Here is an 8,289-nt window from a genome sequence, read left to right on the forward strand (position 1 = left end):
TTCCTTAAGGTCCTGAAACTGGTAACAGCTAGAATAGGGATCTTTCTCAAAATGCTATGGAAAAAAAGAAGGGCTTGCCTATTAAGTGTGCTACAAAACATCTCAAACATGACTTCAGATTGCTAAGTCGCAGAAAGATCCCTATTGTGTCATCTCTAAGAAGCTAAGTTACTTAAAACTGTGTTGAAAATGGTTTTGACAGCATGAAGCACATTGCCCACAAAATAAATGCAGGGACTGTGGGCTCAATCCTCACACCTATTTTTTGGCTATTTTGTCATTGCTTCCAGCAGATAAAACTTTTCAAACAGGTTCCCAGCAGAACATAATTTAAGAAAAATTAGCTTTTGTAGTTATTTTGTTTTTTACTTGAGGGTGATACTGTTGAAGTCCCTGTTCTTTCTGCAATTAAATTCTTGTTTTCTTCTGTTTTGTAAACTTAATTTATTTTCCATGTATAACATGAAAAGAGAGGAAAAGTTGGAAAATTACCAAATGTTTTCGCTGACTGACCTGTTCACTTTTAAAAAGTACCTTGAAATCTTAAATGAAAGAGTCATGGATGAACTACTTCCTTCCCAGTCCTACTCACTCTTACCTCACTGCTGTCTTTAGGGGTCATCATCTCTGTGACTGTTTGGACCGGGACCAGATCTCTCTGTTGTAGTTGCTAAACCAGTAAGAAGCCAATCAGGTTAAAAAAAAAAAAAAAAAGTTAATTAGATATAGTGCTTTTCTAGATTGGCTGTCTAACTAACGTATTAGTAAAAGTCTGGATCTACAATAGCATGAATAAAATATCAGGTGAGGCAAAACAGATGGAATAATTTGGTTTTCCAGATCCTCAGATGCCCATCCTTGTAGAGTTTGCAAAATGATATTATACTCTCCTCTCATGAGCAAGTTGCAGAGATGTACACCCGTGCATCAGAAAGCAACTCCAAACCCTGTCGCCAACACAGGAGAAGAAAGTCATTATCCTCTGCCTAAAAGCAATTCAACTCATGCAGCTGAGAAAGTTTTGCAGTCAAATGTAGTGATATGATTGCAAGGCAGAAGCCTGAGACATTGCTTGGAAAACCTCAAACAAAATAGGAAGGAAAGACAAAAGAAACCAGAAGATGAAGACCCCTCATTCACCTCATCCTGAAGAATCACATGATAATAAATTAAAGAAAGGTAAGACTGGGCAGGACTCTAGCATATTTGAAAATATGGATTAGTATGACATTTTTTATTGGAGAGAAATGTAACAGGTCTGAGATATTCATCAAGTTATAGGTATACAAACCTTTTTATACTATCATGATACTTTCATCCAGCTCATGATGAGATTGGAACATACACTGAGTTTAAAGAAACAATTAAAACTCACGAAGAGTAATAATGACACTCTTCAACTACCTTCATCATCTCGCAAGGTTAACAGAGATATTTTCTTCTTCTTGAGACAAGTAAGAAACACAGCTTGTCATCTTTTTATTTGCAGTGTATTTTTTTTATTATTTCTCAGAGAAAAATTACCATCCATCAAGCTTGAGATATCAAATGTCTGGACGGGTTATTTTAATGCAGATTTCTGGGGAAACAAGCATGTCAAACACCTTTTCTTCTTCAGCAAATATTTAGGCTGATAATTCAGTTTTCATCTGAAGCCAGAACTGCAGAAAAAAAAAAAAAGAAAAAAAAAAGTTTTGTGTTTTCTGACAAATCCCACAAATGTTTCAAGCAGCTGTAAGGGGAAGGAAAAAAAAAAAAAAATAAGAACTGGGAAGAAGACACATGTAGTTGCACAATGTCTATTATATAATGCCTTGTGTAGGAGTCAGAAGAGAATTTTTTCAAACTTCAAATGATATAACAACTCAGAGCTGGTAAGAGGGAGATCTACACAGTTTGTGATACCTGCTGGAAGGCAAGAAAGGCCGCACGCCCAAAGATTTCTGTTGATTTGCTCCACACAAAGAAGAATGTAGTCTTTCTATATCACAGAGAAAAAAAGACACCTGTCTTTAAGTCGATGATAATTTCTGTTCAGTCTCCACTTAAATAAGAAGCATAATTAAGCATTCTTCATTAGCTTTCAAAGGAAAGTTTAAAAACCATGTGTTCTCTTTGGTTAAAGTTTGAATGAAAGACCTCCATCCAATCTTACCAAATTCGATCACTGGAAGGGCATCCTTTGACTTTGGTGCATTTGAGTCACTGTATTCCCTTCCCCACTTTGGGGACTCATTTCTGGTTTTGTTTCCAGAACAGGAGACACCGCTCCATGATTAAGAAGAGATTGAGTCCTCCTGTTCTTTCTTCAGTATCATTCAAAGCAAACACGCACCTATTTTTACCCAAGTGCAGACTTTACCTTGAATGCAACTGCATTATCCAAAGTTTTTCTTTATCGTGTTATAGTATAAAACAAAATAAATAATGGAAAAGACAAGAAGATCCTAATCAACAGTCAGAATGAACAGAAATCATCTATGAGCTGCTTCCTGGGAGAGATGATCTTTCTTAGACATTTACTAAGTCTTTGGTGCTGATGCTTTTGTTGTCCATGTACCATGGACACATAAAGGATGTTTCAGTTTAGTTGCTGTAATGTTGGGTTTTGCTTTAGAAGCTTTATGTTGCTTTAGAATGTTTAACACATAAGTTCCTGCCACTGTATCATCTTTCACATCATCTGGTAAAGGAAACCAGAGAAATTTCTTAGCTATGACTATTATGTCTTAGTGTGATAATAGAAGTATAATAATATGGTTCACATGTGAGAACATATTTTTTTACTCTAGCTAAAACCAAAATAAGACAGTCCTAAAGCATGGGGAAAAAACCCTGCATGCATACAATGTACAGAAATGGCAATTATCATCTAAAATATCTTTGAGCCCTTTGGGAACATTGAACGATTTATTTTTACGTTAGCTGGAGCTTTGAGGCCATGAGGCTAGATTCAGAAATGCATGCTGGTGGAACCAGGGTCCCACACAACTTCCTTGAGAGCATCTGCCAATTTGGTCTTCAAAATCCATTATTCCTGGTCACCATAGCAGTTTTCTGTAGACTGAAAGCATCTGTGTTTCAGCCAACAGATTTCCATGGAATGGTGAACTCTGCTTCTAGCCCAGACCCAACTAACTCAGAGCAACACTGAACAGTGATATCCAAAAGCCATTTGGATTCACATTTGAGGAATTCTTCAAGTTCCCTCACTTGCTGGATGAACTTGCTTTGTGTCCTCAGGAAACTCATTCAGTCTAGGAACTAGAAACTCTTTGAAATCCCAGCTGTGATCTCTCCAGCTCTCTTGAGTGTCTGAAATGATAACCCTTGATGGGTTTAGCACAGTTTTATTAATGTTTGGCAAAGTACTCAGGATAGATAAACTGTTTAAATAATTAGATAAGTACAATAAGATAGTACCTAAAGATCAAAACTAAGAGTGTGTGATTCATTCAGCTTCCCTGAATATAAAAAATGAAGGAAAAAGACTCTGCTGGTATAAATTAGTACTGATTTTATTTGAGCAACACCAATTTGCATCAACGTGTACTCTGGCCCTGTACGAGGACACAAAGAATGACTTACACTCCAAACAACACAAAATGCCAAGCTTTTTTCTTTAACAGGAAGGATGAATCCTCTGTGTGATCCAGTGCATTACAACAGTGAACAACTCCATGACCTGCACCGGAAAGAGTACCTGAAAACAAAACAGGTCGTTCAGTATTTGAGCTTGGTTATTCTGATGGATGTTAGCTGTGCCTCAGTCTTTCACGCTACTAAGAGACAAAGAATGGCAGTTCACTGGCTTGGCTGCAACTTAATCCTCTGGTTTTTCCCTCTAATCTGTGATGGTTATGTTGCTACACGTGGCTTTGCATGTTTCTCTCATGCCACGGGTTCTCTTTCAATAGTTTCTTCAAACACTCTGCACTCTTCTGTACAAGCTGAGACACTGACATGCTGCTTTATATGAACATCTCGCAGCTCTGCAGCTGCCAGTATCAGAAAGGGGAAAAAAGAACTAAAAAAACCCCAAAGATAGGAAGTTCCCTTCTTCCCCTTCCTGCTGGGAATAATGTTGTGATTCTCTTCCACTATTCTGATATTCACACAGGGCATTACTCACAACGTTTACAAAAAGTTTCATATCTAGAAGGAAACAATACTTTAATAGTGAGGCACTCTCTCTAGCAGAAATAGGCATAACAAGTGATACAATGACTGGAAGTTTTTTCTATTTGTTCAAACTTAACATAGGGCACGTTTCTTTGGAGTGAAAGTAATTGATCATTGGAACAACTTACTAGAATCCTCCAGCACTGGTCTTTGTAAAACTTGAAGCTGGCAGACTATAGAGATAGATGTAGAAGCGTATGTATATGAAACGTATATGTAAGTATGTATTGGAAAGGTAAGAACTTGTTCAGTGAAGAGTTACACTTGGAAAGTCTTGGTCTTTTGTTATGAAGGGAAGACAGACCAAACCTGTTGTTTTCAGCCCGTGCTCCGTGGACCTGTGGGGTACTAGTTAGGAATCTGCTGGAGGTAAATAAGAAAAACATGTTATTCATAGTCTTACATCTGCTACAAAGGGAACTTTATCCTGCTGAAAAAAAAGCAGGGGGTGTGCAAATCTCAGTGACTGGAACACCCTGGGTGTACCTGCTGAAAATGGTTCCTTCTGGTCCCTCCAACAAAACAACTCTGCTGCCATCTCACGCAATTTTCCTGTGAGCCTCTCTACACTTGTTTTCCTTAAAAGTTCCAGCTATTGAAAAAAAAACCAAAACCCCAATGAACTGAAGAAGACTCTCAGCTTTCATTCAAAGCAGAGAGTAATTTTCTGTCCCTCAGATGTAGCAGAAAGCTTAAAAATGTCAAAGGAGTGTAATCCAGAAATCAAGGGCCAAATGGACCATATTTTTGCTTTCCATCTTAAGTTCTTTGAGCGTACTAACCCCACAGTTAGTTGCCATGAATTTATTTTCCAGTACGAGAGAAGCAGGCTTTCCATCCAGTCAGTAACATGTACATATTCTTATAATTTTTAATACTTTATTCTAGTCATATTTAGCAGAGCATCTATTGCATAACTTGATATATAATACCTCGTTTTATTCTTTCTGCAGAAAAGACTTTTCCTCTTCTTTCCCCCCAACAGGAAAAAAAGAATACAGAAGATTAGTAAGACAGTTTGTTGGTATCTTTAATTGTCTAGAATTTTTTTTTCCACCTTACAGTTTTGCACAGAGCAAAAGAAAAGAACTCAGTGTGCATTTCACACACAAACAGCCAAATATTTGGTTCTGCTCCCAGAACTGAATCACCAGCACTGCTGTGAAGCAGCTGGGAGCTGGAAGTGCAATCTTGGTCTTGGTGTACCAGAAAGCATACAAAGTGGCCCAGCTTGGTGTCTCAAATTCCTGGAGCTGGAGCTGCTATGAGTAACTTTCACAACCTAGGACAGGTTTTTGCCCAGTTCATTATTGCATTCACCTTTTCTCTCTACAAAACTTCAGCTCTGCTTGCGCTTGTGTACTTCTCCCTGCTTGTCCTTTGCCTCCTTCCTGTCTTAATCTCCCTCTTTCTCTCCCTACCTCTTTTCTTACATTACTTTTACTTCGTTTTCTTTTTGTCCTTAAAGCCTTCTGCAGACAACATAACAATTTACATTGAAGATAGATGTTTCTAAGATACATAAGAAAGAGTATGTCTTGGCACAGACACCAGGACTGCAGATCGAGGATCGCAGTGGAATATCTTCTACTTCACTCCAGTTACAGCTCTGGCTATGTTTGTATTCAGAACTGGTACAACTGGGGAAGGAAGACCTCCCATCTCCAGTCTCCAATATAATTAAAGAGGACAGAAATAACAAGTTGAAAGTATCAAAATACAGTTATGTCCTTTCATATATTTTAAACACAGATATACACTGGTGTGTATAGTGTTTCACAGTCTTTAAAATGTACCATGTCTTACATTAAATCTTAAAAAAAAAAAAAATCTTCATTCTGACCTCCATACCGCCTATAAACCACAACCTAGGATGTCTATGTTAGTTATAAACTTTGCCTGAGTTCCAAATGCAGGTACTATTTAATTTCTCTTTTGTCACTGATTTCTGTAAGTGCTTGTTACTTTATAGATGGGGAAAGCTAACTCAGTATGAATATATTTGGTAATATATTTTAGCACTATAAGTGTCTCAGTGTTATGGTTCTTAATACCCAGTTACACACATCTACAAGTCCTCAGCCTACAAGTGTTGATAGTGTCAGGCACTTCTGTGCTTGTCCCTCGTAGAGGAGCATGGCTAAAGAAAGTGGAATGGGAAGAGATGAAGGGGATAGGAAGGACCCCTGTGACTTCTGTGCCTCACAGTGCACAATCTTTTAAGATTTTGCTGTAGAGAAAGAGAAAAAAAAGTAGCAGGCTCAAGGATGCGAACATCCAGAATCTTTGTCTTCGTTCCTGTATTACAGCTGGCACTCAGGGTGCAAACCTTCTGTTTTCCCATTTATATTTGAAATGCCCAACAGTGCCATCAGAAAAGACAGTGCCTTTCTGCCCTGCATGAAAGAAAGAAAAAAATACATAGCAAGTAAAAAGTTCAAATCCAAGTCTTGGCAGCTAAAAAATCCAGCTTTTCACCTAATCAGTTCCCCTTTCAAAGCCAGGAAGAGGCCTTGCACTGGAGATTTTACAATCTAAATAGAAATAACAGGTAGAGAAAACTTGCTTCCAACCTCCCAGGCTGTTGCATCTCCATTAACTATTTTCTCTGACCCTGACAACTTGAGTCTTGTTTTGTTCGGCTCACCTTTTCATTTTGGCCTTTGCATGCTATTCTACATACCTTTTCCCATGTGTCTCTGGTGCATCTGGCAAGTCCTTTATCTCAAATTCTTTCATTATCACCATTCTACTGCTCTCTATTATTAGGTATTCAGAAATTGACTCCCACTTTCGTCCTGCCCGTTGCACAAACATACATTTCCAACCTATTCAGTTTGGAGATAGGTATGTTCATGCTTTTTCCGTGGGGAGATACTGCTTCCCGCATGCTGGGAAGAAACTGCCCTTTCTTTCCATTATCACATGTCAAAACCTTCCTTGAGACTTACCTTTGCCTTGATACTTCTAAGAAATCTTGATAGCGGTCCAGATGTATAAGAAGTCCTGCCTCCCTTACAGAATAATAAAACATCAATATTTCCATGTACTTTCCGATCTGTGTTATAGCCATTTCTTGCCTCTATTCTCCTATTGAGAATAAAATCTGCTTTAGATCCACATTTAAAAAGTTCTTAAAGTCAGGTCCTGGCTTATGTGAAAGGTCATAAATGTCACCACAGAAATGATGAGCATGGATGGAAAGGTGTTATTATCTTCCTCTTACAGAGAGCTAAATAGGGAAGACAGCAAGTAACACAATGATGGCAGAGCTGGTAACTTAGTCCCCATCTTCTGAATCCCGCAATGGGCTTTCTGTATGAAAACAGCCTTTCTTGCTTATTAAATATGCATAGGAACTCTGCATTGCATCTCTCTTAATGTTATGCCGTCTGTGTGATTAACCTGAAGTCAAGTTATCAGACTTTCATTGCCATTTCTTACTGTCAGTGAAGAGGTCTTTCTGTTTAACCCTTTACCCATGCTACATTTAAGCAAAAGGTATTGTTCTGGCACTTTTCAGAGTCCTACATTTATCATTCCAGGAGTCAGAGGCAAAAATAAACAACCTATTCATTTAATCAATATGATGGCTAATTTTCTCTAGCCACATTCCCCTTTACTTTCCCAGCAGTTCTCTTCTTGTTCTCAGAAATGCCTAACTTCTGGGGATTTTTTACCCATTTACCTATTCACTTTCCAGTGCCCTCACTTCTTTGCTTATAACAAAGACAGATGTGTGCTGATTTTTGTTAAGCTGCTCAATTTCAGCTGTAGTGTCTTATTTATCTATTTATTTTATTTTACTTACAGCTACTGAAGTGTAAATATGGGCAATACCAGTATTTCACGTTGGCTGTCTTGTTCGAAAATTACAGTACCTTACCAAACTATACTTATTGGTAAACTTTAATAGTTTCCAAATTGCCAATAAGCCAAGATGATTTAAAGAAGTTTGCATTGGAATTTAATATTATTATCATCATTAATATGCATACAGTAGGCCTCAAATCTGCAAATAGCAAGAATTTTTAATAAGAAATAGAATCATAGAATCATAGAATCATTAAGGTTGGAAAAGACCTCTAAGATCATCGAGTCCAACCG

This window comes from Aptenodytes forsteri, unplaced genomic scaffold (assembly GCF_000699145.1).
Source record: "Aptenodytes forsteri isolate BGI_AS27 unplaced genomic scaffold, ASM69914v1 Scaffold236, whole genome shotgun sequence".
Taxonomy (NCBI): domain Eukaryota; kingdom Metazoa; phylum Chordata; class Aves; order Sphenisciformes; family Spheniscidae; genus Aptenodytes; species Aptenodytes forsteri.